General features: G+C 38.0%; 1 long non-coding RNA gene and 4 pseudogenes across 9 annotated transcripts; 2 read left to right on the top strand and 3 right to left on the bottom strand.

Annotated features, from left to right (window-relative positions):
• Positions 1 to 27,975, bottom strand: part of LOC147924001 (uncharacterized) — a 54,551-nt pseudogene that overhangs the window by 5,597 nt on the left and 20,979 nt on the right.
• Positions 146 to 12,117, top strand: LOC104759033 (uncharacterized; annotated as a pseudogene).
• LOC104757209 (protein CONSERVED IN THE GREEN LINEAGE AND DIATOMS 27, chloroplastic-like) lies at positions 14,475 to 16,274 on the bottom strand (annotated as a pseudogene). The gene is made up of 5 exons (XR_015587122.1): positions 16,004 to 16,274; positions 15,745 to 15,897; positions 15,583 to 15,660; positions 15,403 to 15,498; positions 14,475 to 14,893 (listed from the first exon to the last, which is right to left on the bottom strand). The product of XR_015587122.1 is annotated as a protein CONSERVED IN THE GREEN LINEAGE AND DIATOMS 27, chloroplastic-like (transcript).
• Positions 18,044 to 20,348, bottom strand: LOC104757210 (uncharacterized). Of its 8 annotated transcripts, none has more exons than XR_002036360.2 (6): positions 19,953 to 20,348; positions 19,610 to 19,658; positions 19,381 to 19,487; positions 18,952 to 18,983; positions 18,648 to 18,768; positions 18,044 to 18,295 (listed from the first exon to the last, which is right to left on the bottom strand). It is a non-coding gene; the product is annotated as an uncharacterized LOC104757210 (long non-coding RNA). The 8 variants fall into 8 exon arrangements; XR_015587126.1 differs by having other exon boundaries at positions 19,346 to 19,487; positions 19,953 to 20,288; XR_015587128.1 differs by having other exon boundaries at positions 18,648 to 18,731; positions 19,953 to 20,288.
• On the top strand, positions 20,362 to 27,626 carry LOC104759032 (GDSL esterase/lipase At1g28640-like; annotated as a pseudogene).

Raw genomic sequence — 27,975 nt, 5'->3', positions numbered from 1 at the left:
CTTCTATGCTTTACTTTTTTAAAATATACTAGGTTTTGAACCCACGCTACGCGTACGTATCGATCTTTGAGTTAAACAAGTATTAATCATTTCAGTTATAATTATACCTCAGGTACGTATCGATCTTCCAGTTAAACAAGTCAATATGCTCGATGATCAAAGTTTGCCATTTAGTTCTTCGTGGTTCCCCCGTCACCAGAACCATTTCCTCAATCAATGGTATACCTTTTTTTTTTCGTCATGCTTCAAGTTTTATATAAAACTCTATTGTGATATGCTTATATTTATGGATAAACATAAGTGTTGCCTTTGTGAAATATAAAGGAGCTTAGGCAAGACCCTACAATGTTAGAAACTGAGAACATGGACGAAGTATTTGCTAGATTATTCTCCGTTTCAGCAATAAGCGAGGCTAATCCCACAACGAGTACCCAACCAAGTCTAGTCCCATTGCTAGAGTCATTAACAATACCACAATATCCACCTGACCCGGTATGTTACACTTTTGATAAAACAATTAATCATTATCACTAAAGGTCTTAAAAACTATACATTTCATTGAAACATATTCTAATAAATAAATTCATTTCATTTTATCTAAGCCGGCGCCACAAGAATAACCATTGTGTCGTTCACTTGGATATTTACAACATTCTGATAACCAAGATTTACTGAATCCAAACGTGCTCAATTCCTTTCAGGAGCCAGATGTATCCACAATGGTAAATCATTGATTTTTTTTTTTGATTTTTTTTTTGTTTTTTTTTTCACATTCATGAGCATGATTGTATGCTATATAGGCTATAACTAAACAATCAATGGTAATATATTAATAACTTAATCTTTTTTTTTTTTTTTTTGCATAAGCAGCAGCAGCAGCAACAACAACAACCACAACAATCTGATCACCAAAGTTTACTAAATCCAAACATGATGTATTCTTTTCAAGAGGCAGATGCTTCTACAATGGTAAGTTCTAGATATATATACATATATATATATATATATATTTCAATTATCTTATTTTAATTAGTTTTTGTTTTCTCAATATACAATTCATTAAGAGGCATACATAAAACTAGATGCTATCACTAAACCGTTAGTATGGTTTAATAACTGAAATCGTTTTTATTTCGCGTAAGCAGCAACAACAACCACCGTTATCCAATTCACATGGATATGTACAACAATCTAATGAACAAGGTTTATTAAATCCAAACATACTTAATTCTTTTCATGAACCTGATGTTTCTACAATGGTAAATTACAAATTTCATTTTTTTTATCGAATGTATATTCATTAACCAGATTAGACTATAAGCTATGTAACTAATCAATTTTAAGATATAATTAAATTTGTTTTCATTTTGCTTATACGCAGCAACAACAACAGCCATTATCCAATTCAAATGGATATTTACAACAATCAGATGAAGAAGATTTATTACAGAACATGCTGAATTCTTTTCAGGAGCCAGGTGATTCTGCAATGGTACGTTAGATTTCCTTTTTTCCACTTTTAATTAGTTTTTGATGAATTAGGCAGATAAGATCATTACTATATGCCATCAAAACTAACCATCGTTGGTTATATATACATATATATATATATATATTGATAATTTCTCGGAAGCAGCAACAACAACAATTGGTTTGCCACTCAAATGGGTATGTACAAGGAAACTTACCAAACATACAATCAGATCAGCAATACTTATCCAACCAAAACATGATTATGAATTCATTTCAAGATCCAAATAATTCTACAATGGTAAAGAAAACCTTTTTTCAATTTTATTGATCATTGATTAACTTAATGAAGTATCGGATTAATATATTTTTCATGAGCCAGATAAATATTGTTCAACAAACCGAAGAAGGAAACAATGGATATGCACATCAGCAGCCATTGATTGATTCTTTTGAGTTACCAAATCATCCTCAAGATCAGTTTCTATCACCACCTGTGTATGTAACAAATTAGTTACAAATACATTAATTTTGAATATACATGTAACATTGATCTAATGTTTCTAATGTTTTTTTTTTGTTTTTTATGAAATACAGACCAGAAATTTACCCATCTTATCCGGCGTACCAAAATGGTCCGATTGGTTCACATTTCAACATGTACGAGCAGCAACCACCTCCGAGAGCTTTAACAAACAGAGAAGACGGACATCTCCTGTAACATCCGTGAACCGGAATCCCGGTTTGGGAGTTGCATCGGTCAATGCAGATGGTGCATCGGTCAATGCATGTTCAATTCTGTGCGTTTTGATTTAAGTCAAACGCTGCGTTTTGGGTTAAGGAAAACCCTTAGATACGAGTTTTGTCTCATTCGTGGTTGTGTGGCCGTTTTTGAGAAAAGAGAAAGAGAGAAAAGTTGTTCTTGAGTGTTCTTGAGAATTCTGGGAGATTGGAGGCGTTCCTGTAGAGATCTGTAGCTGGGATCGTTATAGGAGCTTCCTAGAGGCTTGTTCTTGTTTGTTTAAGGTTCAGATTCTTCTGTGGCAAAGGTAAGTGCATGACCATGGCTTATCTAAGCTAGAGGATTCTTTAATCTGCTTGTTGTATGATGTTAGGCTTGTTAGTTCGTTGCTATAGACGTTAGGAAGCTTTCTTGTGGCTTAGGATCAAGTTTTGTGGTTGTAGAAACAAAGATCCGGCGAGAAGCTTTGGGGAAATCACGGTGCTCGATGTTGCGTCGATCGATGCATATCTTGCATCGGTCGATGCAAGTGCGAGGACGGCGCGTAAAACTCTAGGGTTTTCGTGTTACATCGAGCATGCATCGGTCGATGCAGATTGGGTATCGGTCGATGCAAGTTACACTTGCATCGGTCGATGCAGCTTATGTGTCCATCGATGCTTCCCCATTTGGCATCGGTCGATGCATTTGTGGCGTCGGTCGATGCTGGGTCCTGGTTTGTTATTAGTCATTTGTTGATTGTCGTGTGTTGGTTATTGATACTCTATTGCTTGTGTGTATAGCCCAGTAGATGGGAGGATTGCCTTACTGAGTGTTTATAAAATACTCATGCATTGCAATATGTGTTTGTGGTGCAGGTAAAGGCAAAGTGTGATCGTGGAATCAAGACAATGAAGAGGAGGATGTTCTAGGGACTCGATTTGATGTTGTCTGGCTTGCTAGGTTGCTAGAGTTGAGTCATTAGAACATTGTTAGGTTGCTGGTTCTATGATTTCTGCTATTTGATTATTGGATATTGTTGAGGTTATGATTATTGGTTATTCCGCTGTTGGTTGTGATTGTGGTTAGGTGGCTAGTGGATATGGGACCACTAGTTGTAGATTATTTATTATATTAATATTTATTATTTATTATTTTTTTTTTTAAAAAGGTCGGTCGTTTCATTTTGGTATCAGAGCCTTTATGGTTCTAGGTTTGGGTTTGCTAGGTTTTTCTGTTGTAGATGTTTGGGATTTGCATGCTTTGATTAATTATGTGAGTTAGTCAATTGTGTGTGGTAGGAGTCCTAGAACATCCTCTTCAAGCCGACTGTGTGATTCCACAGTGAGTTTATGTTTCTGTGTTGTATTGGAAATTGTTTGCTTAGCCTTCTGTTCATGGTAGTGCAGATGGTTAGAGAGGATGTTGTGGCTGGTCGAGGTCGTGGACGCGGACGTGGTCGTGGTAGGGGCAGAGTCCCAGTGGTTAGTGAGACCGAGGACCAGAGTGTGACAGCTGAGGGTGTTGGCGAGTCGCAGGATGTTCCGGGGGATTCCGTGAGTGTGGCAGGAGGGGGCGGTGTTGATGCTCCAGTGGCCGGTGATGCTAGGGTCCCGGGTGTGGGAGACCCAGCGGGTGGAGTCCCTGGTACTGACGTTGCGGCTATGCTAGCAGAGGTGTTAGCGCGGTTACCACTAGTGGTACCGGCTCAGGCTCAGGTAGTACCACCAGTGGTGGCGGAGGAGCGGCAGCCAGTGGTTGCGGATGTGGGAACTCATGGACGTTATTTGTCTATGCTCAAGGAGATGAAGGGTCTGTTCACTGAGAGGTTTTTGGGTGGTACAGATCCTACTGTTGCGGATGCGTGGAGGACGAGTGTGGAACGTAACTTCCATACTCTGAGATGTCCTGAGGAGTTTTGGGTGGACATAGGGGTCTACTATTTGAGTGGTGATGCTGAGTTGTGGTGGAGATCAGTGGCTGCTAGGAGAGTGCAGCGGGAGATGACTTGGGCTGACTTCGTCTTGGAGTTCAACCGCAAGCATTTTCCTAGAGAGGCATTGGATCAGTTGGAGGTGCAGTTCCTTCAGTTGTCTCAAGGGACACGGTCAGTGCGGGAGCTGGACTTGGAGTTCAGTCAACTTCTTTGTTATGGGGGTCGGGCTTTGGAGTCTGAGGAGGCTCAGATCAAGAGGTTTTTGAGGGCTCTACGTGATGATTTGAGGGTTCACTGTAGAGGGCGGAGTTATGCTACGCGTGCAGAGCTGATTGAGACTGCAGTAGAGATTGAGGAGGATATCCAGGCACAGTCAGTGGCGGTAGCTCCAGCAGTTCAGCCTAGTAAGGCTCACAACCAGGGTGGTTCTAGCAGGGGCGGTAGGCATGCTCAGGGAACCAAGAGGAAGTGGGAGGCTACACAGAAGCCGAGTGGTGCGGGTTGCTTCGGTTGTAGGAGCAAGGATCACAGGGTTGCTAGTTGTCCCAAGAGGAGTGTTCCGACGACAGAATCTCGGGTATGTTATCATTGTAAGGAGACAGGGCACATCAGGCCTTTTTGTCCCAAGTTGCAGCCGGCAGCAGTGGCAGCGTTGCAGCAGTGGCAGCGTTGCAGCAGGTGCAGCCTGGAGGTCAGCAGGTGGCACGGATTGAGCAGACGCCACGTGCTTACACGACAGTAGAGACTGGTGGAACCAGTGCCAGGGCGATCACATGTATATTTTCTGGTGCTTAAACTTTGTGAATTTTAGTAGGTTCAGATTATATATGTTTCCTGTGATAAAGTGTTAGGTTCTCAACACATGAGGTTTGTGTAGGGATCTTGTCGGTGGGCGGGTTTAAGTCCCACGTTATATTTGATTCTGGTGCTTCACATAGCTTCATTACTCCGGAGTGTGCAGAGTGTGCGGGGATCAGCGGGGATCCTGGGGAGCGTGCAGGAGTTGTCAGGGTTGCGGGAGGTGAGTTCCTGAGAGTGATTGGACGAGCTAGAGGAATTGATATTCAGATCGTAGGGGAGTCGTGGCCAGCGGATTTGCTTATCAGTCCAGTGGAGCTATATGATGTTATTCTCGGGATGGATTGGTTGCATCGGCATAGGGTGCATTTGGATTGCCATCGGGGTAGAGTGGAGTTTGAGCGTTCAGGAGGGAAGTTGGTTTTTCAGGGTATTAGACCGACTTCGGGGAGTCTCGTGATCTCAGCCATTCATGCTGGGAAGATGATCGAGAAGGGCCGTGAGGCTTATCTGGTTACTATATCTATGCCAGAGTCAGTGGTGAAGTCTACGGTTAGCGGTATTCCAGTAGTGGAGGAGTTTGAGGATGTGTTTCAGTCTTTGCAGGGATTACCACCATCTCGGTTGGATCCTTTTACCATTGAACTGGAACCGGGGACGACACCGTTATCCAAGGCTCCTTACAGAATGGCTCCAGCAGAGATGGCAGAGCTGAAGAAGCAGCTAGAGGATTTGTTGAGTAAGGGATTCATCCGTCCTAGTGTATCACCGTGGGGAGCGCCGGTGTTGTTTGTGAAGAAGAAGGATGGGAGTTTCAGGTTGTGTATAGATTATCGGGGTTTGAACCGGTTCACTGTGAAGAACAAGTACCCTAGGTAGATCTGGCGTTGGGTTATCATCCGATACCGATAGATGAGGCAGATTTGAGGAAGACTGCTTTCAAGACGAGGTATGGGCACTATGAGTTTGTGGTGATGCCTTTCGGGTTGACTAACGTGCCAGCAGCGTTTATGAGATTGATGAACAGTGTGTTTCAGGATGTGTCTGTCATCATTTTCATCGATGATATCCTAGTTTATTCTAAGAGTCCTGAAGAGCATGCAGTGCATTTGAGGACAGTTATGGAGAAGCTGCGGGATCAGAAGTTGTTTGCCAAGTTGAGCAAGTGTAGTTTATGGCAGCGTGAGATGGGCTTTCTGGGTCACATTGTTTCTGCAGAGGGGGTTTCTGTGGATCCAGAGAAGATTCAGTCTATCAGAGATTGGCCTAGACCGCAGAATGCCACAGACATCAGGAGTTTTCTTGGATTGGCAGGTTACTACAGGAGATTTGTGCAGGGGTTTGCAAGCAGAGCACGTCCTATGACTAAGTTGACAGGGAAGGATGTTCCTTTTTTCTGGTCAGAAGAGTGTGAGGAGGGCTTTGCAAGCCTGAAGGAGATGTTGACTACTGCGCCAGTGTTGGCTTTGCCTGAGCAAGGAGAACCCTATGTGGTTTATACAGATGCATCTAGAGTTGGTTTGGGGTGTGTTCTGATGCAGCATGGGAAGGTGATTGCCTATGCTTCGCGGCAGTTGCGGGTGCATGAAGGCAACTATCCTACTCATGATTTGGAGATGGGTGCTGTAGTTTTTGCTCTGAAGATTTGGAGATCTTATCTTTATGGTGCAAAGGTACATGTGTTTACAGATCATAAGAGCCTGAAGTATATATTCACTCAGCCTGAGCTGAATTTGAGACAGAGGCGGTGGATGGAGCTTGTAGCGGATTATGACTTGAAGATAGCCTATCATCCTGGTAAGACTAATACGGTTGCAGATGCTCTGAGTCGGAAGAGGGTAGCTTTGGCTCAGGAGCATGAGATGGAGTCTCTGGTAGGGGAGATCAGTGCTTTGAGCTTATGTGCTGTTTCACAGGAACCGTTGGGTTTGGAAGCAGTAGATAGAGCAAATCTTCTAAGTAGGGTGCGGTTGGCTCAGGAGAAGGATTTGGGGCTGGTGAATGCCTCTAAGGATGTGGGTTCAGAGTATGAGGTCTCAGATAATGGTACTATCTTGGTGCACGGTCGGGTTTGTGTGCCCAAGGATGAGGAGTTGAGGCAGGAGATTCTGAGAGAGGCTCATGCGAGCAAGTTGTCCATTCATCCAGGAGCGACTAAGATGTACCGTGACCTCAAGAGGTACTATCATTGGGTCGGGATTAAGAAGGACGTGGCTAGTTGGGTTTCGAGGTGTGATGTGTGTCAGCTAGTGAAGGCTGAGCATCAGGTTCCTGGCGGTTTACTGAAGAGTTTACCCATTCCTGAGTGGAAGTGGGATATGATCACCATGGATTTTGTGGTAGGATTGCCAGTGTCACGGACCTTTGATGCTATTTGGGTCATTGTGGACCGGTTGACTAAGTCAGCACATTTCCTGGCCATTAAGAAGACTGATGGAGCAGCGGTCTTGGCTAAGAAGTATGTGAGGGAGATAGTCAGATTGCATGGGGTGCCAGCGAGCATTGTGTCTGATAGAGATTCTAAGTTCACTTCGGTGTTCTGGAAGGCATTTCAGGCAGAGATGGGCACTAAGGTGCATATGAGTACAGCTTATCATCCCCAGACAGATGGACAATCTGAGAGGACAATCCAGACGCTGGAGGATTTGCTGAGGATGTGTGTGTTGGATTGGGGTGGCCATTGGGCAGATCTCCTGAACCTGGTAGAGTTTGCTTACAACAACAGTTATCAGGCGAGTATTAAGATGGCTCCTTATGAGGCTTTGTATGGGAGGCCATGTCATACACCATTATGCTGGACTCAGGTGGGGGAGAGGAGCATGTTTGGTGCTAGTTTTGTTCAGGAGACCTCGGAGAAGATTCGGGTTCTCAAGCTGAACATGAAGGAGGCTCAAGATAGACAGAGGAGTTATGCTGATAGGAGGAGGAGAGATCTTGAGTTTCAGGTAGGAGACAGAGTGTACCTCAAGATGGCCATGTTGCAGGGTCCGAACAGGTCATTTTCAGAGACTAAGTTGAGTCCGAGGTATATGGGTTCATTCAGAGTGATTGAGCGGGTTGGACCAGTGGCATATAGATTGGAGTTACCTGAGGTTATGCGTGCGTTCCATAAGGTTTTCCATGTGTCTATGTTGCGGAAGTGTCTCCGTGAGGGTGAGAGAGTGTTGGCTAAGATTCCCGAGGATCTTCAGCCTAACATGACTTTGGAGGCGAGACCAGTGAGGGTTCTCGAGAGGAGGATCAAGGAACTTCGGAAGAAGAAGATTCCTTTGATGAGAGTCCTGTGGGACTGTGATGGTGTTGAGGAGCAGACTTGGGAGCCTGAGGCAAAGATGAAGGCAAGGTTTAAGAAGTGGTATGAGAAGCAAGCCGCGACTTGAACTTGTCTAGCTTGGTCCCATCTGTAATCCGTGGCTGGAGCGGGAATGGAGTATTCCAGCCCATCTCTCTTGTTACTCGGTCGCTTGGGGTGGTTGGTTGTGCGACTTAGTAACAAGATGAGGTGGTGTTTTGGGTACAAAGTTTCCGTGAGGCGGGGTTTTGGAGGAAAGTTTCCTGAAATAGAAGTTTTCAAAAGTGGGAAGTTTCAAAAAATGGAAAGTGCTAAATATGGAAAGTTTTACGGGAGTTAGAATTTGTCCATTTTAGCGGTGGAGAGCCTTGGAGGGGCTTGTGTGTGGCCTTAGTGGCGGACTTTTGAGTCAGTGTGCCCGTGTGTGGCAGTCTTTTTAGACATAGTGTGGTCTTTGTGACGGGCTTTTTAGCCAGAGTGTCTTTGTGACGGTCCTCTTTAGGACATTTGTTTGGCCTTCGTGGCGGTCCTCTTTAGGACATTTGTTTGGCCTTGGTGGCGGTCCTCTTTAGGACATTTTTTTGGCCTTTGTGGCGGGCTGTTTAGCCAGAGTGTTTTTGTGACGGTCCTTCGGGACAGATGGTCTTTGTGACGGTCCTTCGGGACAGATGGTCTTTGTGACGGGATTTTTAGCCAGAGTGTCTTTGTGACGGTCCTCTTTAGGACATTTGTTTGGCCTTGGTGGCGGTCCTCTTTAGGACATTTGTTTGGCCTTGGTGGCGGTCCTCTTTAGGACATTTGTTTGGCCTTGGTGGCGGTCCTCTTTAGGACATTTGTTTGGCCTTTGTGGCGGCCCTTGTGGCATGTATATGATCCTTGTGTGGTCATGTGGTATTCCAGTGAGGGGAGATGTGGCTGGTAGGACATTGAGATATTTTACGCGAGCCACAGGAAGGAAACCTGGATAGGGATAGGACTCAGACGTGTTCAGAATCGTTTGCTCGCGACTCTTGGGGGACTTAGGTTCTCCTAGTACTTCCATATTCAGAGACTTTGTGACTTGGGAATATGGTTGGTATATCGACTTCGGATGACGATCCGGAGGCGCGCTGTAGGGTGGCAACCCGAGAGACGAGTTGTATTTTCCTTATATATTATGGCATGCGGGTCTAGGCCCGATGAGGAGCCAACTTTATGGCATGCAGACTTAGGTCTGATGAGGAGCCAATAAAAACTCAAGGTTTAGGCCTATGAGTAAAGGAAAGTCCAAAAGTCGAGAGCAAATGATGCCTGGAGCGTGAGTCTATCGCCTAGAGGTGACCTTCTGTGGATCAGTCGGAGGAGTGCAGGCCGTGGAGACGGTTGCACGGGAGTCCTTGGCTGATGGTTGTTCGAGATTCAAGGACGAATCTAGTTTGGTGGGGGAGAATTGTAACATCCATGAACCGGAATCCCGGTTTGGGAGTTGCATCGGTCGATGTAGATGGTGCATCAGTCGATGCATGTTCAATTCTGTGCGTTTTGACTTAAGTCAAACGCTGCGTTTTGGGTTAAGGAAAACTCTTAGATACGAGTTTTGTCTCATTCGTGGTTGTGTGGCCATTTTTAAGAAAAGAGAAAGAGAGAAAAGTTGTTCTTGAGTGTTCTTGAGAATTCTGGGAGATTGGAGGCGTTCCTGTAGAGATCTGTAGCTGGGATCGTTGTAGGAGCTTCCTAGAGGCTTGTTCTTGTTTGTTTAAGGTTCAGATTCTTCTGTGGCAAAGGTAAGTGCATGACCATGGCTTATCTAAGCTAGAGGATTCTTTAATCTGCTTGTTGTATGATGTTAGGCTTGTTAGTTCGTCGCTATGGACGTTAGGAAGCTTTCTTGTGGCTTGGGATCGAGTTTTGTGGTTATAGGAACGAAGATCCGGCGAGAAACTTCGGAGAAATCACGGTGCTCGACGTTGCGTCGATGGATGCATATCTTGCATCGGTCGATGCAAGTGCGAGGACGGCGCGTAAAACTCTAGGGTTTTCGTGTTACGTCGAGCATGCGTCGGTCGATGCAGATTGGGTATCGGTCGATGCAAGTTACACTTGCATCGGTCGATGCAGCTTCTGTGTCGATCGATGCTTCCCCATTTGGCATCGGTCGATGCTGGGTCATGGTTTGTTATTAGTCGTTTGTTGATTGTTGTGTGTTGGTTATTGATACTCTATTGCTTGTGTGTATAGCCCAGTAGATGGGAGGATTGCCTTACTAAGTGTTTATAAAATACTCATGCATTGCAATATGTGTTTGTGGTGCAGGTAAAGGCAAAGTGTGATCGTGGAATCAAGGCAATGAAGAGGAGGATGTTCTAGGGACTCGATTTGATGTTGTCTGGCTTGCTAGGATGCTAGAGTTGAGTCATTAGAACATTGCTAGGTTGCTAGTTCTATGATTTCTGCTATTTGATTATTGGATATTGTTGAGGTTATGATTATTGTTTATTCCGCTATTGGTTGTGATTGTGGTTAGGTTGCTAGTGGGTATGGGACCACTAGTTGTAGATTATTTATTATATTAATATTTATTATTTATTATTATTATTTTTTTTAAAAGGTCTGTCGTTTCATCCCCTAAAGATGGTTTTAGATTTGGCTATGTAAGATCATCTTTTTTCGTAAATACTATTTACAACTTAATCAAGTTGCGACTCCTCTTACAAAGTAAAATTAAGAATTAGTACTCCTTGCCTATTATATCCTACTATATTAATTGAGAAGTACAAATATGAAACTAATCTTAAAATGTGTAAAAAATTACATTTAATTGCCATTAGAAAAATTTAATTAAGCTTAATTAACTAATTTAAATAAATATAATTAAATTAAAAATAAAAAACACTCACATATCAAATATTAAAAAATCTAAAAAAAATCTAAAAAAATATTTTTTTCTCTCTAATAAATTATGGACGAAATTACTAATTATTTTTTTAAAAAAATATATAAACCAATCAGAATTCTAAAAACTAAGATTTTATATCCAAGTATACAATACAATTATTTTTAATAACTAAATTCGAAGATTTTGTTAAGATTTCAAATTATGATTCTACTATCATTTTTATTTTATTTTATTTATAAATTGTTTAGAACTTTTATATAATATTTATAATTAATAAAATGCATATTTTTTTCTGCATATGTTGTGATTTGAATTTTTTAGAACGAAGATATATTATTCAATGTATGAAAATGTGTGTTTTAATTTCCACATTGGCGGGTTGGTAAAACTAAATTTCTATTGATGATAAATTAATAATTTTTATTTACTCAAAATTATAATATTAAAATTACTATTTTATATTTCACAAAATATGATGCAAATACAACAAATAAACAATATAAAACTGTAATAATACGTCAAAAGTAAAATACTATAATATTCTAAAATAATTAGTATTCAAATAGACTAATAGATTTACATAACAATTAAAAATAAATATTATCTCAAACAAAATAATTTAAAAACAAAAAATAAAACAATAATTTTTATTATTATATTATATTTTTTTTTTAAAATGTTGGCATGTGCTTTAAGCACGGGATATATCCTAGTATATCATTATATAAGATCACAATTATATGTTTAGTTATTAAATTATTTTCGTTAACGCAGAACTCATCCCCTACAAAATCAAAATATTAACACCATTAGTCGACCACAAATGCCACCGAGCTCTACCAGGTATATATTATTTTAAATACTATCACTCTCCCGATATGAATTTCTCTTATATATTTGTTTCACCAAATAGTTACAGTTATATAGATAAGTTAATTTGCAGTTAATGCAGGACATATTCTCAACAAAATAAAATTTCTATGATTCCTCCTCAACCTCGAATGCCATCGAGCTCGACTAGGTAAATATATTGTTTTAAGTTTAATTTCTCTTAAATATGATTATAATTTATATATATATATATATATATATCTTTGTTAAATTATTTTGGTTAATGCAGGAATTATTTTCAACAAAATCAAATTTCTATGATTCCTCCTCAACCTCGAATGCTGTCGAGTTCGACTAGGTATTGTTTTCTATTTAGTCTCTTTCAAATTTTAATTTTAATTTTAATTTTATATTTTTGTGTTAAATAATATGTGTTGCGTAGGACTTTTCCTCTACAAAATAAAAATTCTATGATGCCTCCTCCATCTCAAGTACCTTTGAGTTCTACTTGGTATTTTTTATTTTTAATATATTTTTCTAAGTTCAGTCTCTCTTATACATGCTAATTTCTTATCTTTCCTTTATATGAATTTCTCTAATATATTTGCTCACCTAATAGTTACAATTATATTATAATTAACATAGTTATGTATTTCTTTGTTAAAATTATTTGGATTATCGCAGGACTCCTCAACTAAATCAAATTCCTATGCGTTCTCCTCAACAAAATCAAATTCCTATGCGTCCTCCTCAATCTCAAATGCCGTCAAGGTATATATATTATTCTAAGTTCAATCTCTTATATATATATCAACCTCAAATGTCGTCGAGTTCTACCAAAAATATATCTTTCTCCATTATTTTATTCTAAGTTTAATATCTCTCTTTCCTATATAGAATTTTCTTTATATATATATATATATATATATATATATATATATATCTGTTGAATTATTTGGGTTAATGCAGGACTCATCTTTTACAAAATAAAATTTCTGTGACCTCTCCACAACTTCAAATACCATCGATTTCTACAAGAGATTTTTTCTTCTGTGGCAAATTAATTTTTGAACTCATTTTCTTTTTTTTTGGACAAAAGAACTTTTATTCACTTTAATCCTCAAAAGAAGGTAGTTCATACAAATTAGAGCTACGATAATACAAGGAAAATAAAGATAAAGGCTCAAAAGAGGGAAGTTCATACAAACCCTAACCCTAACCCTAACCCTTAAATGTCATGTTTTGAATGTTTTACATATTTTCATCAGATTGTGTAAAAATCAATCTTTGTCTATAATTATTACTTTTTATTGCTTATAATGATTGTAATATTCATTTTTCATTGTATATTTTAATTTTGAGTTATAATAATTCTAATTTACAAATATTTCATAAGTCAGCCGTTTATGTCGATAACTCAGCCATATCAGTCAAATGTTTGAGAAATACTTTTATTAAAAAAAATTAAAAAATTCATATTCAAATTTTGAATTCCTTTTAAATAAAAAATAACTAAAATCTCATTTATTACGTGTGTGGTTCTTAACAATAAACATAATTATTATTTGTGTCTCCCAACAACACATTTTGTATTTTTGAGAAGGTATATAATAAATTAATATATCTGTTGCATATCTCAGCCATAACTTTACTATAACTCAGCTAACCCTCAAATTAGAATGACTAAATAACCGACCAAACCGAACCAAACCGGAAACTATTTTTTCCATTATTTTCGGTTAATTACGGTTATATTCGGCTTGCTATCGGTTATATTAAGTTAATCGACCTAATTTAGATAACATTTGGATTATTTATGGTTATATATTCATCTAACCGATCCATAACCGGAAATAACCGAAAAGTAATTTCAAAAATTTTTAAATTTAAAATGGTTATCATATTAGTATATCCAAATTACCACCTTAAACCAATCACAATATAACCAAAACCAAACTGTTATATTAAAACCCATAATGTTAGAAATATGAACCGTACACCTCTAACCCTAACCCTAACCCCTAAATCTCATGTTTTGAATGTTTTACACATTTTGATCAGACTGTGTAAAAATCAATCTTTGTATATAATTATTACTTTTTATTGCTTATAATGATTGTAATATTCATTTTTATTCTATATTTTAATTTTGAGTTATAATAATTCTAATTTACAAATATTTCATAAGTCAGCCGTTTATGTCGATAACTCAGCCATATCAGTCAATTGTTTGAGAAATCCTTTTGAGAAATCCTTTGATTTCTTTTATTCGCAATTCAAATTCAAAATTTTTAATTAATTTGAATAATATATTGTGAAAAAATCTAACTTTATGTATTTATTATATGTGGATCTGAGCAAGCACAGAATTAGTGATTTTTTGCGATTCCCCAACAACACTTTTTGTGATATCAAGAAACGTTTTGATTAAATAATTTATTAGAAATCTGACGGAACAAAAGACCTAGAAAAGAAAGAAAAATACGTACAAATATCTCATAACTCCGTAATTCATAACTCAACCATATGAAATATATAACTCAGCCGTAACTTAACCGTAAATCAGGCATAACTTTAAAAATAGACAAATCAATATTTTACATTTAAAGTCTAAAGATGACAAAAAAAGAAAGAAAAGAAAAGAAAGAAAAGAGAATGAGTAATGGACCGCTAATTGTTGATTGATTCAGATTAGAGAAATGCAATTAGGGATTACTACTTGAGACTTCTTCACCATGTTTCCATGTTCATCAACATAAAAACCAAAGCCTGAAAGAAAAACAAATGAGCAATTAAAAACGGATGCTCTCAGACGCATTTCCACAAACACTTGGTGTCCCCAAAAGTTTTATCGAACAGAGTGGCACCAGAACTCAAATATAATAAGCTAGAAATCCGAAATTAAACTCACCTGCATTTGAAGAAACCTCAGCTGACACAGAGCCAAACCGATGACTATACAGTAACTAACTGAGAATATGAAACGACACGAAGCTCACAAAAGAGAAGAACACAACTAGTTTAAATAAAATCAATCCAATCACACAGCTCATATTGCTTCTCCAAAAACCCAATTGATAAAGAATAAAAGCACTTCCTGTATCACCAATGGTCAAAATGCTCATAGAGAACAACTATTTCTTAAACTCACAGTAATTCATCAGTTGCTTAGTTAATGTCAAATACATATGCATAGAGTTCCGGAACGGGTGAAAACTTGGCACTTGGCAGTGCATAGATCCATCTACAAGCTTTTGCCAATGTTTTGGAATAGATTTTGCTTTGACACTTAATACTAACTACGTACTAAGGAATATCCACAAAAATCTAATTATGGAGAACTATAAAAATCAGAGGTTTTCAAATTAAGCCACAACCAAAATTACTACAACTATGAAAACTTGGTAGCAGTTAGATTGTGTTTCTATGTGTCATCATGTAGATTAGCAAAAAGAAAGGAATTTTAAGTAGGTACTAACCTCTGGTGGTTTGACCCACATTTGTCCATCATACCATCCACTCTCTTCATATGGTATAACTGCAGAAAGTAGTCTATCTCCAACGTAGCTTCATCCCTAAGATAATATACCCAAAAGTGAAAAACAAATCAAACCAATCAAGCTTTCACAGGTAAAGAAGAAGCAGAGCAAGTTCAATACCAGGTATATTCTCAAGACAATCAACGAAACCAGGAATAACGTTCCAGTACCCGCAGCTAGAGCAAATCTCAAAGGCTCCTGCAACATAAAAGAATATATTTTATAATCTGTACTAAAACAAAATCTTGTGGCAGGAGGCAGGCTCTGTTTCAAAAAGCTCACTCTGGAAGGATTAAAGCTAACAGCTGCAATAGGAACTCCAAGAACAGTGAAAGTGACCAACCAAAGACCACCGAGACGAATAAAGAACTCCCTTGGACCCAATTCTCCCCATGAATATAACATTCCTTTCTTTAAAGACGAATACTCATTCACCTTTACACACCAAAAAATACAGGTATTAAATTTTACACACTCAAAATTCTCATCATTGCACTTTAGAATCAGACAAAACAAAGAAAAACAAAAGTGATTTGCTTACGGGTCTTTGGTCTGAAGGAACTTCAATCTCGGAACTGGGATACCAGCTTTGACCAGAGAAACTCATACTTCCACCTCCATTATTACCTTTGTCTTCCACTGCTTTCACTGTAACGCTTAGAAGAAGTTGCTGCTTCTTACCATCATCGCCGTTTCCGCCATATCTAACGATCGATGAAGAATCATAGTAACTAGGGTTCGGCGACGAGAGACGGCGAGAGAAAACGAGAGAGATTTTTTTTTTTTTTTTTTTTTCGGGTTATGAACAGTGTAGACTGTTTGTTTTCCCTTTTGACAAACAGGAAAAAACAATTATCGATTTTGGAAAAAAACTGTTTAGTTACGTGTATAATCGTAAATGACGTGTATTTTAATTTGCTGATGTGTATGTTTTTTTTTATTTTTATACTCAAAATCGAAAAACTAAATCCAAAAGGTAAATTGTAATTACAACCAAAGCACTAAATATTTGAGTAATATTTAGAAGATTTATAGATATGGGTAATAAACCAACTTTTGAATAACATTTGAGTAATTCTTTCAATTATATATTATTATTTATTTTTTTACATTCATGAGCTAAACAATCAATGTGCTTCTATATTAAACCGTTAGCAGCTCATTCATGATGTATTCTATATTATGCTTAAGTATAGAATACAAAAGAATACATCATGTTTGGATCTAAATTATTATTATTATATATTTTTTTACATTCAATGGTAATATATTAATAAGTAATAACTTAATCTGTTTTATTTTGCATAAGCAGCAGCAAAAACTGGCATTATCGAATTCCCATGGAACCTTACAACAATCTGATCACCAAGATTTACTAAATCCAAACATGATGTATTCTTTTCAAGAGCCAGATGCTTCTACAATGGTAAGTTATATATTTCATATACATATATTGTTTCTTCCAATTATCCATTATTTTAATTAATCTTTTTTTCTCTTAAGATACAATTTATTATGAGACATACATAAAACTATATGCTATCACTAAACTATCAACATGGTTTGATAACTGAATTCGTTTTTATTTCTCTTAAGCAGCAGCAACAACCACCATTATCCAATTCATATGGATATGTTACATATGTACAACAATCTGTCGACCAAGCAGGTCTTACCTAAACTCTGCGCCTCTTCAACTCATGGTAAAAAACTTAGCCTTCTTCTCTTCCAAGTCTATGATCCATTGAACTCGCTTCTATAATTTTTTTTTTTTCGGTTGATTAGATTGCAAAGTGATATTTGGAAATTTGCTTATACTCATGGGAGAGATTGGAGGGAACATGGGAGAGATTGGAGGGAACGACTATAATTACCCATTCTTCGAAAGAAAAAGTATCAATGAAATCAAAAAGCTTGTTCCTCTAGTTATTAAAGTTATTTCAGCTTCAATTGTGGTAACAAATATTTACATATGCCCTCCACCTTAAAAGTATAATAAATTTAATAAATTTAATACAAAAAACTACCCAATAGGATGTTGATGTTCCACGGTGTATCTTACTCTATATCAAACCGCTAAAGTAGAACACGACCCTTTCATAGGGTGTATCCATGGCTCAATGAATTTGCCGAGCACCACAACGAAAAGCTTAAGACAGAACTCAAACGACTCCAGAATCTATCCACATGTAAAACATCATTTACGCCGACTACTAGAACTCCTTATACCGTTTTTCCAAGAACCAGCTAAATACGGTTTGTTCCACTACAAGAAAAATCAATATTCATAGCACACGATAAATGCTATCGTACGTGTTTAATAGCGTTTTCATAAATACTATCTTATCGGCAGCTATCTTAGGTGTCACCTCTATTATAGCGTTTTTGACATGTGCTATTATATATCATTCTTTTATAGCACTAATCAAATGATATAATATAGTTTTCCGTAACACATATTTTCTACCATTTTATATTGTGTCATAGCATTTTTATTTTGCTATATGGAAAAATTTAAATTTAAATTTAATTTTTATAATTTATATATTTGATCCCAATTTTGCAGACTTATTTAAATGGATTGATATAAAAAACATTATTTCATAAATATCATCAACATACATAACATTAATTTAAACAAGTTTTACATATCATACAAGTAATTGTACTATGCTGCCAAGTTTTATCCAAAAAAGCTAACATTAAAACTTATAAGGATTGAGACAAACTTGCGATATCTTCCGTCTCTTCTCCTCTATCTATTTTGCCTTCCCATCAAAAGCAGTACACATGTCTGAAGAACTGTTCCGGTTAGCATTCCCATCCATATTCCCTGTAATCATGTGTATCCACAATACTAAGGTGCTTTTGTGGTAAAGTAAAGAAAGATATTCACGAATCCAAAACATTGACAGATAGAATAAAGACATTTTAGCTCAAACTCAAATATCTGAGACTTATGGATGAGTAGAATCAACATTAAGGTTTTCTATAAGACAAGTAGAGAATCAGATAAACAAAGCATTCACCATTCTGATAATCAAAACAAAGCATTCACCCTTCTTAAACAGCTATCACAACTTATCCATACAATGGTGCAAATAAGAATGATAATAGATGGGGTAACATCCAACTAAATATGCAAACATCCACTAATGGAAAGGTAATAAGATATATATAATTACCTCTGTATGGGCTTGTCACCAGATTCTGGCCATTCCACAATCTCTGCAGGAGGGTTTTACTGAAAATAATTTCTTCTGTTACCTCTGATCAAATGGAACAATAAAGTCAGATGGGCTCGTCCTGTATCAAACAAAACAGCAGTGCATGAACATTAAGTAGAGCAATTCACTGCCAAGCATCAGACAAATAGAGACAAGCCTTGAACATGAAACTGAACACATGAACCAGTAGGATATCAAACAACTAACGATTCACCAATTGATGTTTCATAAACCAAACCAATTAAACAAGTTTGATGCTTACCTTCACTATCAACCATCTCTCAATGCAAAAACCTGTAACATAGTTAAACGTTTAGACAAAACAATAATAATCACACTAATGTACTAACTAACCATTCAAAATACTAACATGTCTTGTGATTAAAATAATAGAGAAGCTTCTCTAACTCTAGAACTTGGAGCACACAAGAAGAAACAAAACAAAGTTCATCAGTTTTAGAAAAGAGAAGCTTCTCTATCTCCATTAAAAGATGATAGTACACACCAAAGCTCCTAAATTTGGGTGAAAAACAACAAAGCTAAGAGTAAAAAAATCCTACAAACTTTTGGACTGAAGAAGCAGACAAATTCAAAGAACCATAAATAAACCCATGTAAGAAACACCATGGAAACAAACCAAGTTCTTAGATCCTCACCTGCAAACCATAAATAAACCCAAAGAACTTTATACCTTTATTACTTAGCTTGGCCGTCAAATCAGATGAGAGTAGAAGAAACACCATGGAAATAAACAAAGTCCTCTTCACATCCTCACCTGCAAAGACACCAAAACGACACCTGCACCACACCAACGATTCTAAGAACCATTATTAGTTTTTGAAGTCTAAAATAACAGCCAAAGTTCAAACCATAAATCCCACATGTATCAATCTTAAAATCCAAGTGAAGAAGCTTCATACCTTCTTAGACACTTCTTTCGTTAAAGCAATTGAAGATGTCTCCGTATACCTGCTTCATACCAAATTAAACGAAATCAAAAACCAAGAAAAAAAGTAAACCTAAATTGCTCGTATTTAAGCTATAAGAAACTTCATCCGTTAAGCTTAATCAAAGCTTGCTTCATCATCCACTCATCCCCAATCTTCATTCTTGTCAACGAATCCCTAATGTAAAACCTCATATCGTCTCTACAAGTTTTATCACTAGGCTTCAAGACAAAAAATACCTCATTTGAAATCTACAAAATCAAGCTCGTAAATACAAATTCATCATTAAATATAGATGGAGATTAAGAGGAATTACCATGGCTGCTTCTGGGTTTCTATAGAAACGGATTTTTGTGCAGTGGAGGTAGCCAGATCTGGAGTTAAGGTGACAAGAAATGGTGGAAGATGAGAAAAGAGGACTGAGTTTTGGTTGAATCGGGTGGGTTTGGTGTCGCGGCGGCGGAGGAAGACGACAATAAGAGAAGAGAGAAGAAATCTAGAGACGAAGAGGAGATCTGAATACGATGAGAAGAGGAGATCTGAAGAGGAAAAGAGATTTTGAGACAAAGAGAGAAGAGAATATCTGGAGTCGAAGAGGTGAAATTAGAAGGAAAATAAAATAAATAATGATTTTTTTTTTATATTTTTGATTACATTTAAGCAGAAAATAATTTTTTTTTGGCTAAGTATCACCCGCTTTTTGTGGTTTTTGGTTCCGACTCCCAAATTTAGATTCCCGCTTAGTCATTTTTAGGTTTAGCGTTTTTATAACGCTATTATATTGTCTCATTTTTTTTTATTATCAATGATAGCATTTACGAAAACAACGCTATGCTTTTCTGCTATCAATGCTAATATTTCTTGTAGTGTTCCCCTAAAAAGTTATGTCTTTGAGTCTTTGACTATCAAAGTTTCATTCCTTAATTGACATCTTGTTTTGGTCTTTTTTTTTTCATTAGGGTTTAAGAACCGACCTTTAATTGGCTGCTTGCTGTGGAGTCGGAGGTCAATACAACTTCACTATTGGTAAAGAGTGTGGAGACAAAAGAGTTAGCTATTGTCAGAATCCGTCTGAGTATGTGAATTGGGATGGTTATCATTTACCGAAGCCACATACCGGAAGATGGCTCAAGATTTACTCATCGATGGTTATCTCGCCATGATGTGTATCCCATGCATGGCATTTAGGTTTCTTTTAACTCTTTAGACGTGGCATTTAAGTGCCACTTAGCCCATATCTAATTTTCGACGTTTTTGAAGTTACTTCATTTTCAACAAATAACCAATTTGAGATAAAAAAAAAAAAGAGACAATTTTCCCTAATTTATTATTTTCTTGTTGGCACTGAAAATGAGTCCACGGAATCCACCACTGAACATGCTGATCCTATGCTCTCTCTTGTTGAACTAAGCTTGAAGTGAGATTGAGTTGTCATAAACCTATTAGGATTAAAGTCTTTTAAGAGATAAGGACTTGATATTATTTAGGAGTTATCTAAATATATATTTCCGAATAGGATTAGGACTAATAAGGTGTTATAAATAGGAATGCATAAAATGTTACATTACCTATGAGTTTTGTGTGATTTGAGAGCTTGAGAGATTGGAGTTTGTAACCTTAGTTTTGAGAGATTTTCTAAGGCTTTAATAAAGAGAGTGATACTTTATTAATTCTTAAGCTTTCGTATTTTCGTTCTAAATCAACACTTGGTATCAGAGCTTGACAGAGATCCTAAAGAAAAAAGTCATGAGTGAGGTTGCTGTGGTTCCGGAAAAACTACAAGGAGGGGGACCTTCTTTGATTCAATGTCCCATGCTGAATTCAACAAATTATACTGTGTGGTCTATGCGGATGAGAATCTGTCTTAGAGTCCATAAAGTTTGGGATGTTATCGAAGAAGGAATAGCAGACACTGAGAAGAACGACATGGCAGGAAAACTATCTGAGATTTCGTCAAATTCAGCTGCGTTAGGAGCAAGTATTGAAGAATCAAAACTAGTTAAAAAATTCTTGAAAAGTCTTCCTCGGACGAAGTTTATACACATAGTGGCGTCCCTTGAGCAGGTATTAGACCTCAACACTACCACATTTGAAGATATCATAGGTCGACTGAAAACCTATGAAGAGCGTATTCATGAAGAAGCAGAAGAAGAAGCACATGAAAGCCAGAACAAGTTAATGTATTCAAACATGGAGAATCAAAACAGAGAATACAATCCAAACCAAGATTACAGTGGAGGTGAATACAGAGGAAGAGGACGAGGAAACCTTTTCTTCTCTAGAGGAAGAGGTCGCAGACGTTTTAACAATGGGAGAGATCAATCAAGAGTTTTTGATTTGACCAAGATTACTTGCTTTCGTTGTGACAAGATGGGCCACTTTGCGTCTAGTTGCCCTGATCGACTTCTAAAACTGCAGGAGGTTCAAGAACAGAACAACACTGATGAGACTGTTGAAGCGGATGAACTCATGATGCATGAGGTAGTATATTTGAATGAGAAAAAGGTCATACCAAGCAAGTATGGCCCGAAGACTAATGAGGAAGATGTCTGATATCTTGATAACGGAGCAAGTAACCATATGACAGGTGATCGGAGGTATTTCAACAAGATTGATACCTCTATAACAGGCAAAGTAAGGTTCAGTGATGACTCTCGTGTTGATATTAAAGGGAAAGGCTCAATTGTTTTTACTGACATGAATGGTGAAGCTAGAGTGATGAAGGATGTTTATTATATTCCAGACCTTAAGAGTAATATTATTAGCCTAGGACAGGCTACAGAGTCAGGATGTGATATTGGAATGAGAGGAGATCATCTGACAATGAGTGATTACAGAGGAAAACTTCTTGCTAAGGCAGTAAGATCAAGAAATCGTTTATACAAAGTTCATATGGGAATAAGAGAGACTGCAACTCTGCATTTAACGAGTATTAGCGAGTCGAGCAGATGGCACGCTAGATTGGGACACATCAATACCGACACCATCAAGTCTATGTTCGAAAAAGAATTGGTCCAAGGAGTACCTCAAGTTGTTTTTACTAAAGAAATCTGCAGCTCTTGTTTGTTAGGGAAGCAAACGAGACAAGTATTTCCACAGGCTACTACATATCGAGCAACAAAGCCACTTGAATTGATACATGGAGACATTTGCGGCCCTATAACACCGAGTACACCTACTGTAAACCGGTACATTTTTGTTCTTATTGATGATTTCTCGAGATATATGTGGACCATTCTACTAAAGGAAAAGAGCAATGTGTTTGAGAAGTTTAAGAAGTTCAAAAGGGTTACAAGAATCAGGTTCTGTTATTAAAACGTTTAGAACTAACAGAGGAGGTGAGTTTGTGTCACACGAATTTAACTCATTCTGTGATGAGTTTGGGATTCAACGGCATCTTACTGCACCTTACACTCCGCAGCAGAATGGGGTCGTTGAAAGACGTAACAGAACGCTTCTAGAGATGACAAGGAGTATAATGAAACAGATGTGTTTAACAAATTATTTTTGGGGAGAGGCAGTCCGACACTCTACGTATGTGCTAAACAGAGTAGCTACTAGAGCCTTGAAGGATAAAACTCCATATGAGCTTTTGAGGAATAAAACACCTAGAATTGATCACCTTCGGATTTTTGGATGCATCTGCTATGCAAAGGTAGACAAACCGTATCTAAAGAAGCTAGAGGATAGGTCTCGAGTGCTGGTTCATCTTGGAACCAAACCAGGGTCTAAGGCGTATCGACTCCTCGAGCCACAGTCAAAGAAAATAGTGGTAAGTCGAGATGTGGTAAACGATGAGTTTAAAGGATGGAACTGGAGGTACAATGATTCAGATCGTGAAAGTGGTGGAAGTTTTAGCATAAGTTTTCATGCATCTGGGAACCGTGGAATACAAGAAGGTGAGAGTATTGCTATACAGACCAAAACAGAGGAGGCTAACAAAGATTCTGCAGGAAAAGAAGATGTGATCATAACCGAAACAGAGCAAGAAACAGAGGATGATGTTTCAGTCGGTGAGCAAACAGAAATTCCTCTAAGAAGGTCAACAAGAGAGACTGTCAAGCCTAAGTATTTAGAGGATTATATCTTACTAGCTGAGGAAGAAGGAGAAGCATTACTGTTCTGTTTAAATAATGAACCGCTAAACTTTGATGAAGCCAAGGGATCTAAGGAGTGGAGACTCGCATGCGAAGATGAGATTTCCTCTATTAAGAAAAATCACACTTGGAATCTTGTTGATTTGCCAATAGGAGCTAAACCAATTGGTTTGAAATGGGTTTTCAAACTCAAACGAAACTCCGATGATAGTATCAACAAGCACAAGGCTCGATTGGTTGCCAAAGGATATGTGCAATGTTACGGTGTGGATTTTGAGGAAGTTTTTGCACCAGTGGCTCGGTTAGAAACAATACGGATGCTTATCAACCTCGCAGCCTCAAATGGATGGGAGATTCATCATCTCGACGTGAAGACATCATTTCTACATGGAGAGTTGAAAGAAACTGTGTTTGTCTCTCAGCCAGAGGGGTTTGAAGAGAAAGGACAAGAAAGAAAAGTATACAAGCTTAACAAGGCTTTGTATGGTTTAAGGCATGCACCACGAGCGTGGAATAACAAGTTGAATGAGATTTTGATGAGTTTACACTTTAAAAAGTGTTCTAAGGAACCTTCAGTGTATAGGAGAGAAGAAAGAGAACAACTTTTGGTCATAGCGGTTTATGTTGATGACTTATTCGTGACAGGGACAAGCTTGCGTATCATTGATGAGTTTAAGAGGGAGATGTCTACAAAGTTTGATATGAGTGATCTCGGGAAGCTAACATACTACTTAGGAATCGAAGTGTTGCAGTATGACGGTGGCATTATGTTGAGTCAAAAACGTTATGCACTAAAGATTCTTGAAGATGCTGGGATGAAGAACTGTAATTCTGTTCTTACACCAATGGAGGCTGGGTTACAATTGTCTAAGTCTGAGAAAGAAGTTGAGATTGATGCAATGAGGTATAGAAAGAATGTTGGATGCTTTAGATATTTGCTTCATACAAGACCGGATTTGTCATATGCTGTTGGTGTTCTTAGTCGTTATATGCAGAGTCCTAGACACTCTCATGGAGTTGCTATGAAACAGTGTCTGCGATATCTAAAGGGTACGGTTGGTCTCGGCTTAGTTTTCAACCGATCTGCGACAAGGGTACCACGGCTCATTGGGTATAGCGACAACAACTACAATGCTGACTTAGACGATGGAAGATGTACGGCAGGACATGTATTTTTTTTTAATGGGAGTCCGATAACCTGGTGTTCTCAGAAACAAGACATAGTCGCTATGTCCTCGTGTGAAGCGGAATTTATGGCGGGTACAAAAGCTGCAAGACAGGCATTATGGCTCAGAGATTTGCTCAGAGAAGTCATTGTTCATCCGTGTGAGAAAGTGGTCATTTGCATTGACAATCAATCCGCGATTGCTCTCACAAAGAATCCAGTATTTCACGGTCGCAGCAAGCATATACATACTCGATACCATTTCATTAGAGAGTGTGTTGAGAAGGAGTTCATAACGGTGGAGCACATTCCAGATGAAGAACAAGAGGCTGACATTTTAACTAATGCATTAGGGAGGATCAAGTACAAAGAGATGAGAGATCTCATTGGTGTTAAAGATGTGGAGAAGATTAACTTCAAGCTTAAGAGGGAGATTGTTGAACTAAGCTTGAAGTGAGATTGAGTTGTCCTAAACCTATTAGGATTAAAGTCTTTTAAGAGATAAGGACTTGATATTATTTAGGAGTTATCTAAATATATATTTCCAAATAGGATTAGGACTAATAAGGTGTTATAAATAGGAATGCATAAAGTGTTACATTACCTATGAGTTTTGTGTGATTTGAGAGCTTGAGAGATTGGAGTTTGTAACCTTTGTTTTGAGAGATTTTCTAAGGCTTTAATAAAGAGAGTGATACTTTATTAATTCTTAAGCTTTCGTATTTTCGTTCTAAATCAACATCTCTCCTTTATTTAGTAGTCCAAAAAAGGCGACTCTTTCCATGACTTCTCCACTGAAGAATCTCATCATCTGATGACGTTTTCTACTTATCTTGTACTCCACCTCCGTTACTGTTACTTTATCTTGATGTCGGCATTACAAATCGATCATCAGCTTTGGTGACTCCAGCGCCGATACCGGAAATTATCTCCATCTCTCTGACGTGGATCATCTTCCTCAAGCCGCCTTTCTTCCTTATGGCAAAAGCTTCTTCCATCGTCCCTCCGGCCGTTGGCTCATCATCGACTTTATTGGTACCTAATTTTCCATCTTTCTTACATTTAGGCGAAACCACTGCTTTTCTCTGCCTTAGCTCGTTCTTGCTTGAGCAACAAGTTATAAACCCTACTTCTGCATGTGTTTTTGTAATGTCCTTGTACTATTTGGACAGCCGAATTCTTGGGACTACACTACATGCCGCCTCACTTCGGAACCCAAAATGTGAGCTTCGATCAAGGGATCAATTTTTCGGTGTATGGAGCAACTGCATTGGATCGTGGGTTTCTTGTGGAAAAAGGAATTAAATCTGATTTCTCCAATGTTAGTTAAGTGTTCAGCTTGACATCTTCAAGCAGATTATATCTAACCTATGCACCTCGTCTTTTCATGGTTAGTAGAACATTGGCCTTGTTCTCCTCAATATATATGATGTTGAAGTCGAGCTACCTTGGAATGGTCTTTTTCTTTTGGGGTTTAGATTGCAAAGAGATTCTTGGAAACGCGCTGATACTTATGGGAGAGATTGGAGTGAACGACTATAGTTACCCACTTTTCGAAGGAAAGAGTATCAATGAAATCAAAGAGCTTGTTCCTCTAGTCATCAAAGCTATTTCTTCTGCAATTGTGGTAACATATGTTTACCTGATCCCCCTCAAACAAAAAGTCATATGTGTGTATTAAATTTTAACAACTTCAACAACAAAACTACATGGATTGATCGATTTAGAGGGTAAAACATTTTTGGCCCCCGGAAACTTCCCAATCGGATGTTATGTGGCGTATCTTACTCTATTTCAGACCGCATCAGAAGAACACGACCCTCTCACAGGTTGTCTACCATGGCTCAACGAATTTGGAGAGCACCACAACGAATTTGGAGAGCACCACAACGAACAACTTAAGAGAGAATTCAAAAGACTCCTACAATTATACTCTCATCTCAACATCCTATATGCAGATTACTACAACTCTTTGTACCGGTTATACCAAGAACCAGTGAAATTTGGTCCGTGCCTTTCTATTTTTTTTGTTCTTTGACCGTCAGTTTGATCTTCCAACCAATGTTTAATATGGTCCCTTTTAGGGTTTAAGAACCTACCTTTGGCTGCTTGTTGTGGAGTCGGAGGTCTGATATAGGAAATATGAAGAGCAGAGACACACATGTGGGAGCTGAGACACATGTACGGGTGTGATGTGGTTGGCACGTGCAAAGGAATGAGCTGGAAGAAGTTGTTGCGATTACTTCCTTATAAGAGCAAAATGTTTATGCTCATAGTTTAATTATGCAAATTATCTGAAATTGTGAGTTTGCATCATCTTCTTCTTCTTAGTGTGTTTCTGTGAGAGTTTGGTGTCTTCCTCAGTAATCTAGGGTTGTTTCTTCATTCCATACCCTAGCTAGTTGAGAAGTGAATCTTTGTTCCTCCATAAACATTGGTTCAGTTGTATTATTTGAATTCTTAATCGCAAGAGTGTGTTTTCCGTTATCAAGGTCAATATAACTTCACTATCGATGAAGAATGTGGACACAAAGGAGTTAGCTATTGTCAAAACCCTTCAGAATATGTGAATTGCGACGGTTATCATTTAACCGAAGCCACACACCCGACGATGGCTCAAGGTATACTCAATGGTCCCTATGCAAATCCTGGTTTTAACTGGTCCTGCTTAGGCACTAAATTAGTGGATAAAGAGTGTTCATCAGCAGTTAAAATTCAAGTTTTGTGAATAAGGGTATAACCTATGTTGTCCGTGTAATAGTGATGATAAGAACAGGTCCCTCATGGCAAGGTTTTGACATAATATATTATTGACTTATGATTCTACTTGATGATGATAGATGCAAACAAAAGATATGATCTCTAATAATGATAAGGTCTATAGAATGTCAGGAAAATTATGTGTGACTGAAATGTGTGATGCAAGATTGCTCAAGGTTTGGAGGGAGAAGTTTGAGGATACTGGATACCGATCGATTAATTGCCTTCAAGAAGATAACTGTTGTGGTGGTCTTCTTGTCAAACACAGCTATCACTGTTTCAGTTCTTCTCCAAGATCAAATTGTAAAAGATGCATC

Source organism: Camelina sativa, chromosome 17 (genome assembly GCF_030686135.1).
Source record: "Camelina sativa cultivar CO46 ecotype springtype chromosome 17, ASM3068613v1".
Taxonomy (NCBI): domain Eukaryota; kingdom Viridiplantae; phylum Streptophyta; class Magnoliopsida; order Brassicales; family Brassicaceae; genus Camelina; species Camelina sativa.
The sequence above is the reverse complement of the archived record's forward strand: the minus strand, read 5'-3'. Positions and strand labels throughout refer to the sequence as shown.